This window comes from Empidonax traillii, unplaced genomic scaffold (genome assembly GCF_003031625.1).
Source record: "Empidonax traillii isolate 1590-97213 ecotype Southwest subspecies unplaced genomic scaffold, ASM303162v1 scaffold1390:size117269, whole genome shotgun sequence".
NCBI lineage: Eukaryota > Metazoa > Chordata > Aves > Passeriformes > Tyrannidae > Empidonax > Empidonax traillii.
The window spans coordinates 17,356-23,737 of NW_020956583.1; positions in this window are offsets into that span (position 1 = coordinate 17,356).

Consider the following 6,382-nt stretch of genomic DNA (forward strand, 5'->3'; position numbering starts at 1 on the left):
AAGGGCTGGTACAGGCACAGGGAGCTGGGCTGAGATAAGAACAGCCATGGAAGTGTTTCAGCTCCATGGAGCTGCATCCAGGGCCAAGAGACCCTGGACTGCTGCAGAGATAGGAGAGGGACACACAGTGCCAGCCTTGGGGGCACGGGCACAACCTGCCCCTCTGGGATTCTGTCCAAAATCCCCTGAGTTCCAACCAGATCCCTTTGCTCTGGTGCCCTTTTGCATCCCTGGGGTGAAAAATCACAGCTATAAATAACTATAAACTCACATCTGGGTCCAGACAGGGCCCAGGAACTCGTGGGAATCGGGATCAAGGGATGTAAAGAGGTTAGAAAGGGGAAAAACGGCCCTTCACCAGAGCTGGATGGTTTTCCAAGCAGGTCAGAGGGGCATGTGGGACCTGCTGAGTTGGCACTGAGCAGCCAGACACAGTGTCCTCTGGCTCCTGCTAATTTTGGGATGCTTTGGAGAAAAGCGCAGTGCCAGAGGGAAGGTGCCTCGCCCCTTAGAGGGAGTCACGAGGACATCCCAGCAGCACAACTGGCCAGAATTCCATCCATGCACCAGGAATAGCTCCCCTGTCCTCACCTGGAGAGGGATGCAAGTCATCACTGCCCCAAGCAGTGGGTGCAGAAGGTCTCCATGACCAGCCTGGGTGTGTCTCTCCATCTCCCTGGGTGTGTCTCTCCATCTCCCTGGGTGTGTCTCTCCATCTCCCTGGCTGTTCAGTTGAGTTGGAACACGCACACGTGGGCAGGAGAGGCCAGCACAGCTCCACCCTTCCCTCTGTGGGATCCAGGCTTTTGGCCCCCTCTCCAGTGTTCCAAGGTTGTTTTCCCCTTGAGAAATCAGCCCAGCACTGGGTGTTTCCCTTTCCTTGGCCTTTCTTTTGCTGTTTGGATGTCACCTGCCCCAGGTCCTGCTGCTTAGGCCAACGTTAATGGTTGGACTCGATGATCCTTGAGGTCTTTTCCAACCATAATGATTTTATGATTCTATATTTCTATACTCTGGATTTCTCTCCTCCCTCCCCCTCTTTCTCCTTCCCTCCCTCCCCCCCCATCTCTTTGGATTTCATGGATTCAAAAATGTTAAGGGGTTGGAAGAGGGGCCTCAAGGATCAGTCTCAACCTGCCATGGGCAGGGGCATCTCCCATGAGATTCAAGGCCTTATCCAACCTAGCCTTGAGCACTTCCAGGCTTGGAGCATCCACAGCCTCCCTGGACAAGCTGTTGCAGTGTCCTACCACCCCCTCAGTAAAGAATCTCTCCCTGATACTTCCACATTGTCCTGTGCTCAGCAGGTCTGAGCATCCCTGAGGATTTTCCTGGTTCCCTTTCCCTGAGGAAGGATCCTGCTTTGTTTATCCATCCACCCAAGCCTCGTTTTCAAAGGACAATGCAAATATTTGATGCCACAAAGGGCATCAACGAGCGACCTCCGAATATTTGGGGACAAGGCTTGGGATTATGCAGAGCTTTTTCCTGCCTACCCCCTGAATTACAGTGACCTCCCACGAGCAGCCACAGTGGGAGCACTGGGGAAATACCAGGGCCTTGGAAATGCTGCACAAACAGCGCAGGCAAAGCCAAATATTTGTCCTTTCACGCTCCCCTAAGAAGGGTTTCTTCTGTGGAGCTCTCCTGACTCCAGGCTGGGAGGAGAGGGAGGGGAAAGAGGCTGGGAAATCATACCGGGGCAACCAAGCAGCACCAGCATTTTAGGCAGATCCTGGACAGTGAACTCAGCTCCTCTTCCTGGTGTTTCCCAGGACACCGAGTCTTCTTCCTGGATTATTTGAATCAATCATTAACATGGCCAGGTTTCTCGTGGCACTTCAGGGTGTTTGCACTTGGGACATAGTGCCAGAGAGGGGCAAAAAGTGGGGATGAAACAGAGCAGAAATCCCAAGGAGCTTGGAGAGAAGAGCTGATGCTTCGGCCAAGTCTCTAACGATGGGTATTCATCCACTGGTGGGGAGCAGCTGCTGGTTTTGGTGGGCTTGGCCCAGATGGGACACTGGGAAGTGCCAGTTCCGGAGGTTTCAGATTTCTGGCCCCTGTGAGGACAAAGGATGGTTAGAAAATACTGGAAAAACCCTGTGATGGGAAGATAAATAGAGGGAATGCGATACTAGAACATGTCTTAGAGGTTCTTGTGCTCTGGAAGGGGATGTTGGAGGGGCCTGACAGTGGCTTTTCTAAGAGAGCAGGCACTGAGCAGCACCCTGGAGTGTGTTCCAGAGAGTCATGGAATGCTTTGGGTTGGAAGGGACCTTCAAGACCATCTCATCCCAACCCCCTGCCACGGGACACCTTCCCCTAGACCAGGTTCTCCAATCTGGCCTTGAGCCCTCGCAGTGGTTCAGGATCAGGGAGCCAGGGTTTCATCCTGCCCCTGCCATTCCACAGCCACAGGCACATCCCTTCAGGCCCTTCCCACCAGAGCCTGGTGAGATGTGAGCCACCAGGTCAGCCTGCCCTGGGCTTTGTGTCCCAGTGGTCCCTGTGGCTTCCCAGCTGGCACCCGCTCCACAGCCAGGGGGAAGGAGCTGGGAGATCAGAAACTGTTCCCTCTCCATCCTCTTTCCCTCTGTTCTCTGGGCAATTGCCATTTTTGCTCCCTCTGGTTTATGGTCAAACCCTTGGGCCACACAGGACAACAGGAAGAAGGCAGGGAATGGTATTTAGGGGACAAAGATGATGTCCCCAACCTCGGTTCTCCGTGGAAAGCAGAGTGGTCAGGAAAGGGGACCCTCAGGATATCCATGTGGGATTTTTTATCTCCGGGCCTGTGCTCAGCCAAGCAAGGAATTATCCACTTGGAAAAGGGGGTTGGCAGCACATCAGGGGCATCTGCTGTCCCCCAGAACGCTTTTGCCCCACAGAGAGGACCTTTGGAGCAACTACACAAGGCAGCACTTTTACACCCTGGTGCAAATTTACAGATTTTTGAGCTTTCCTGGGGAAAAAAAAAAAAAAAAAGGCTGTTTCTTGCCTTGGAGGGGAGCAGATGCACCAGCAAACCAAGGAATTTTGTGGGTCTTGCAGCACTAAAAGCTGAGGATGCTTCTCCTTGGCATTTCCTTTCCTCCTGTAGGATCCATGGATGAGCTCAGGGTGCTCTGAGGGGCCAGGCTGTGGTGGGGGAGCCAGGACAAGGTGTTGGTTGTGCTGGGACAGCCTGAGCAGAGACTCTGCAGGGCTCAGGCTGGGAAGTTAAAATGTCCTGGCTCGTGGCCAGAACAAATATCCCTCTCAGACTCCTCAGACTGAGGCTGGAAAGCCACTGAGGCTGCTGGCTGGAGCACAGGCCAGAGGGGTTGTCCCTGGAGCAGGGTGGTCAGGGGACACTGCTGTCCCTAAGGGTGACCACAGACTGCCTCAGCTGGGCAAAACTCAGAGCAGAAACGGCCACAAAAACCTGTTCCTGACTGAAACACCCTTTGGTTCCCGCTAACTCTGGCTGTCCCAGCAGCTTGTGGTGCGTGGCAGGGAGGGATCCCCAGAATGCCCAGGCTCCCACCATCTCCCCCAGCCTCGCCCTGGGGAGGTGCTGAAGGGGGTGAGATCCCATGGACTCTGGCCTAGAGCATGATATATTCCAGAAAAAGGCATTTTCTTCTGCAACATTTGAAAATAAAACAATTTCTTTTCTCTCTTACTGAGACAGTCAGTACATGAGTAGACCATTCATTCTGCTGCAAGACTTTTCATTGGGGAGATCCACAGCAGTTTGACTCCTGAAACGGCCTTTGAAGCTCCCAGCTCCTGACTTATCAGGATAAATCTCTCCTGGTTTATCCCTGAGTGGAAGGATATCCCTGAATGGATTTATCCCTTGCAGAGGACAAATGCATGGCCAGTTTACAGGTTTGACCATCCTTTGTGCATTATCTTGGGGGGCTCAGCAACCCCTGCCTGGCCATGGTAAGTTTGGATTTAGCAGAGAAAGTGCCTTTCCTGTGAATTATTTTTAGTGGGAAAATAATTCCTGCTACTGCAGCATTTTATTTAAAAAAAAAAAAAAAAAAAAAAAAAAAAAAAAAAAAAAAAAAAAAGGAAATGACAGAGAAATGAGGAAGCTCCTCAGGACAAAATGTTTGCAGAGGGAGTGGAAGTGGGCTGAGGGTGCAAATGCAAAGCACTGATTCAAAGAAGGCCCAGGGCAGCCCGAGCTGAACAGCAGGTTCAAAAACGTCATTGGAAGGAAAGAAAATCTCCTGCAGAAGGTCCATGTCACGTCCAAAGGGTCCCTGCCATGTCCCACTCATGTGTCTATGGAAAGTTCTGGGGAAGAACTGCCCAGGAGGTAAAAAAGGAGCTCACAGGAAGCAAAACCCACAGAGGAGAGCTGCAGAGCTCCATGGTGGTGGATTAAATGAGTTGTGCTGAGTTGCTGAATTGGTGGTGAGGAGGTGCCAGCACCTCCTGGGAGATGTCCCTGTCCTGCTGTTCCACGGGGGCATGGCCTGGAGCTGTAGCTCCCCAAGGGAAATAAAGATCTCACCCACTAATCAAGCTCCTCATGGTTGCAAAGACCTCTCCAAGCTCCTGGATTAAGATACGAGACCACCTGGATGGAGCTGCTGGGACTGATCCTCCATCACCCACCCCGGGTTCTACCTGGAGGGTGCAGGGCGACCTGTGGAGGTTGTAAAAGTGGGAAAGTTTCCAAAGTTTCTGAGGATTAGAACCCCACCTCTGCCTCACAAAATCCTTCAGCCACCAAAGCCGGGCGTGATTCCGAGCAGGGATCACATTCCTCCTTCCTTACCCTTGTCCCTCTCCCGGTGCTCTCTGCCAGCAATGGGACACCACCAGGGCTTATGCAAATACATACTAAAAAAAGGCAGAACACATTCAAAAAAACCCCCCACATAAATACATGTTTATATAAAAAAACGTTTCACAACACCTTTAAAAAAGTGTCCCTGCTGTCACCAGGACCTTCAGGAAATTCCCCGGTGGGCAGGACGGCTCCGGGTGAGAGAAACACAAAAGAGGTCCCTTCTGGGTGGGATTAAAACCCTGTGGTTAAACCTGAGATTACCTGGGGTCAGTTTGCAGCCTGCAGGGTAAACATTTGCTCTGACTGGCTGAGGATTTTTTTGGATCCCTCCTTCCCTTTTGTGACGCTTTGTCTGGGGAGAGGGGTGGGTAACGAAGCCACTGAGTCTTTCTCTCGCTCTTTTCCGAGAAAATCGGGTTTCTTACAGTCCTGCAGCTGATCCCTCCTCCCCCACAGGGTAGATGTCCACCAGTTTCACAATAATCCAATTAAGTCACAACCAGACAAAAGCCTCAAAGCGGGCCCGAGCGGCAAGGCCGGGGCACGAGGCATTTTTGCTCCCAAAATTTGGGAGGAAAACCCAATTCCGGTCAAAGGGAGGTCAAAGCGAAGAGTTTTTGTTGGTTTCTTTTAACCCTTGCTTTGTTGTGGCTTTCTTGCTTTTAAAAAAAAAAAAAAAAAAAAAAAAAAGAAGTAACAAAAAAAATGAGTGGAGGGGTGTTTTTTTTTGGTTTGGGTTTGAAGTGAAAAGTCAAGTGTTTTGTATCAGAAAAGGGGGAAGGGGGATAATTCCAGTTTTGGAATAAAAGTTCTTCCGCTTCATTTTGTATGAAAAGAATAAAAACCTCCCATAATTCTGACATGCTCTAGGAGTTGAGTTATTCATAGAAAGCACAGAATTACAAGATGGTTTGGGTTGGGAGGGACCTAAAGGCTCATCCAGTCCCACCCCCTGCCATGGGCAGGGACACCTTCCACTAGCCCAGATTGCTCCAAGCCCCGTCCAGCCACTCCCAGCTTCTGTATTCCCCTCTGAAATATCTCCATCCTCAACTAAGATCAGTCTCTGGGCAGCAGAACAACTCCCTCGGGGTAAATCTTCCTCCCCACCCACCCTGTGGCACTCACCTGGAATGACTCATCCTCCCTGGACATTGTCTGATCCAGAGCCCTGGGCTTGTGGATTGTCCAGGTGAATCACCGTGGCATCACTGGCATGGCTTGGACTGGCACTCCCCCAAAGCAGCTCTTTTTTTTTTGGGGAGGGGGGGGATACCCAAATGCCTGGATGTGCCCTGGAGTGTCCCCAGGGGGTAGGTGTGGTGCTGGAGGGACCACCTCTGTCCTGTGGATGACAGGGTCTTGTGCAGGCCACGACCAACATCTTCCCTAGGACAGGCATTAATCCATCAAGCCAAGGGTCTGATGGGACAGAGGAGGGAGGAGGAGACCCCCCCCCAAAACACCAGGTTTTGGGAGCCCGAAGGGGTGAAGCTCTCTTCCTCCATCTACGGGCAACCAGGAGGAAGAACAGCTGCCACAACGCAAACTTCACATCCCATTTCAGCAACCAGAACTCGGGAGTTC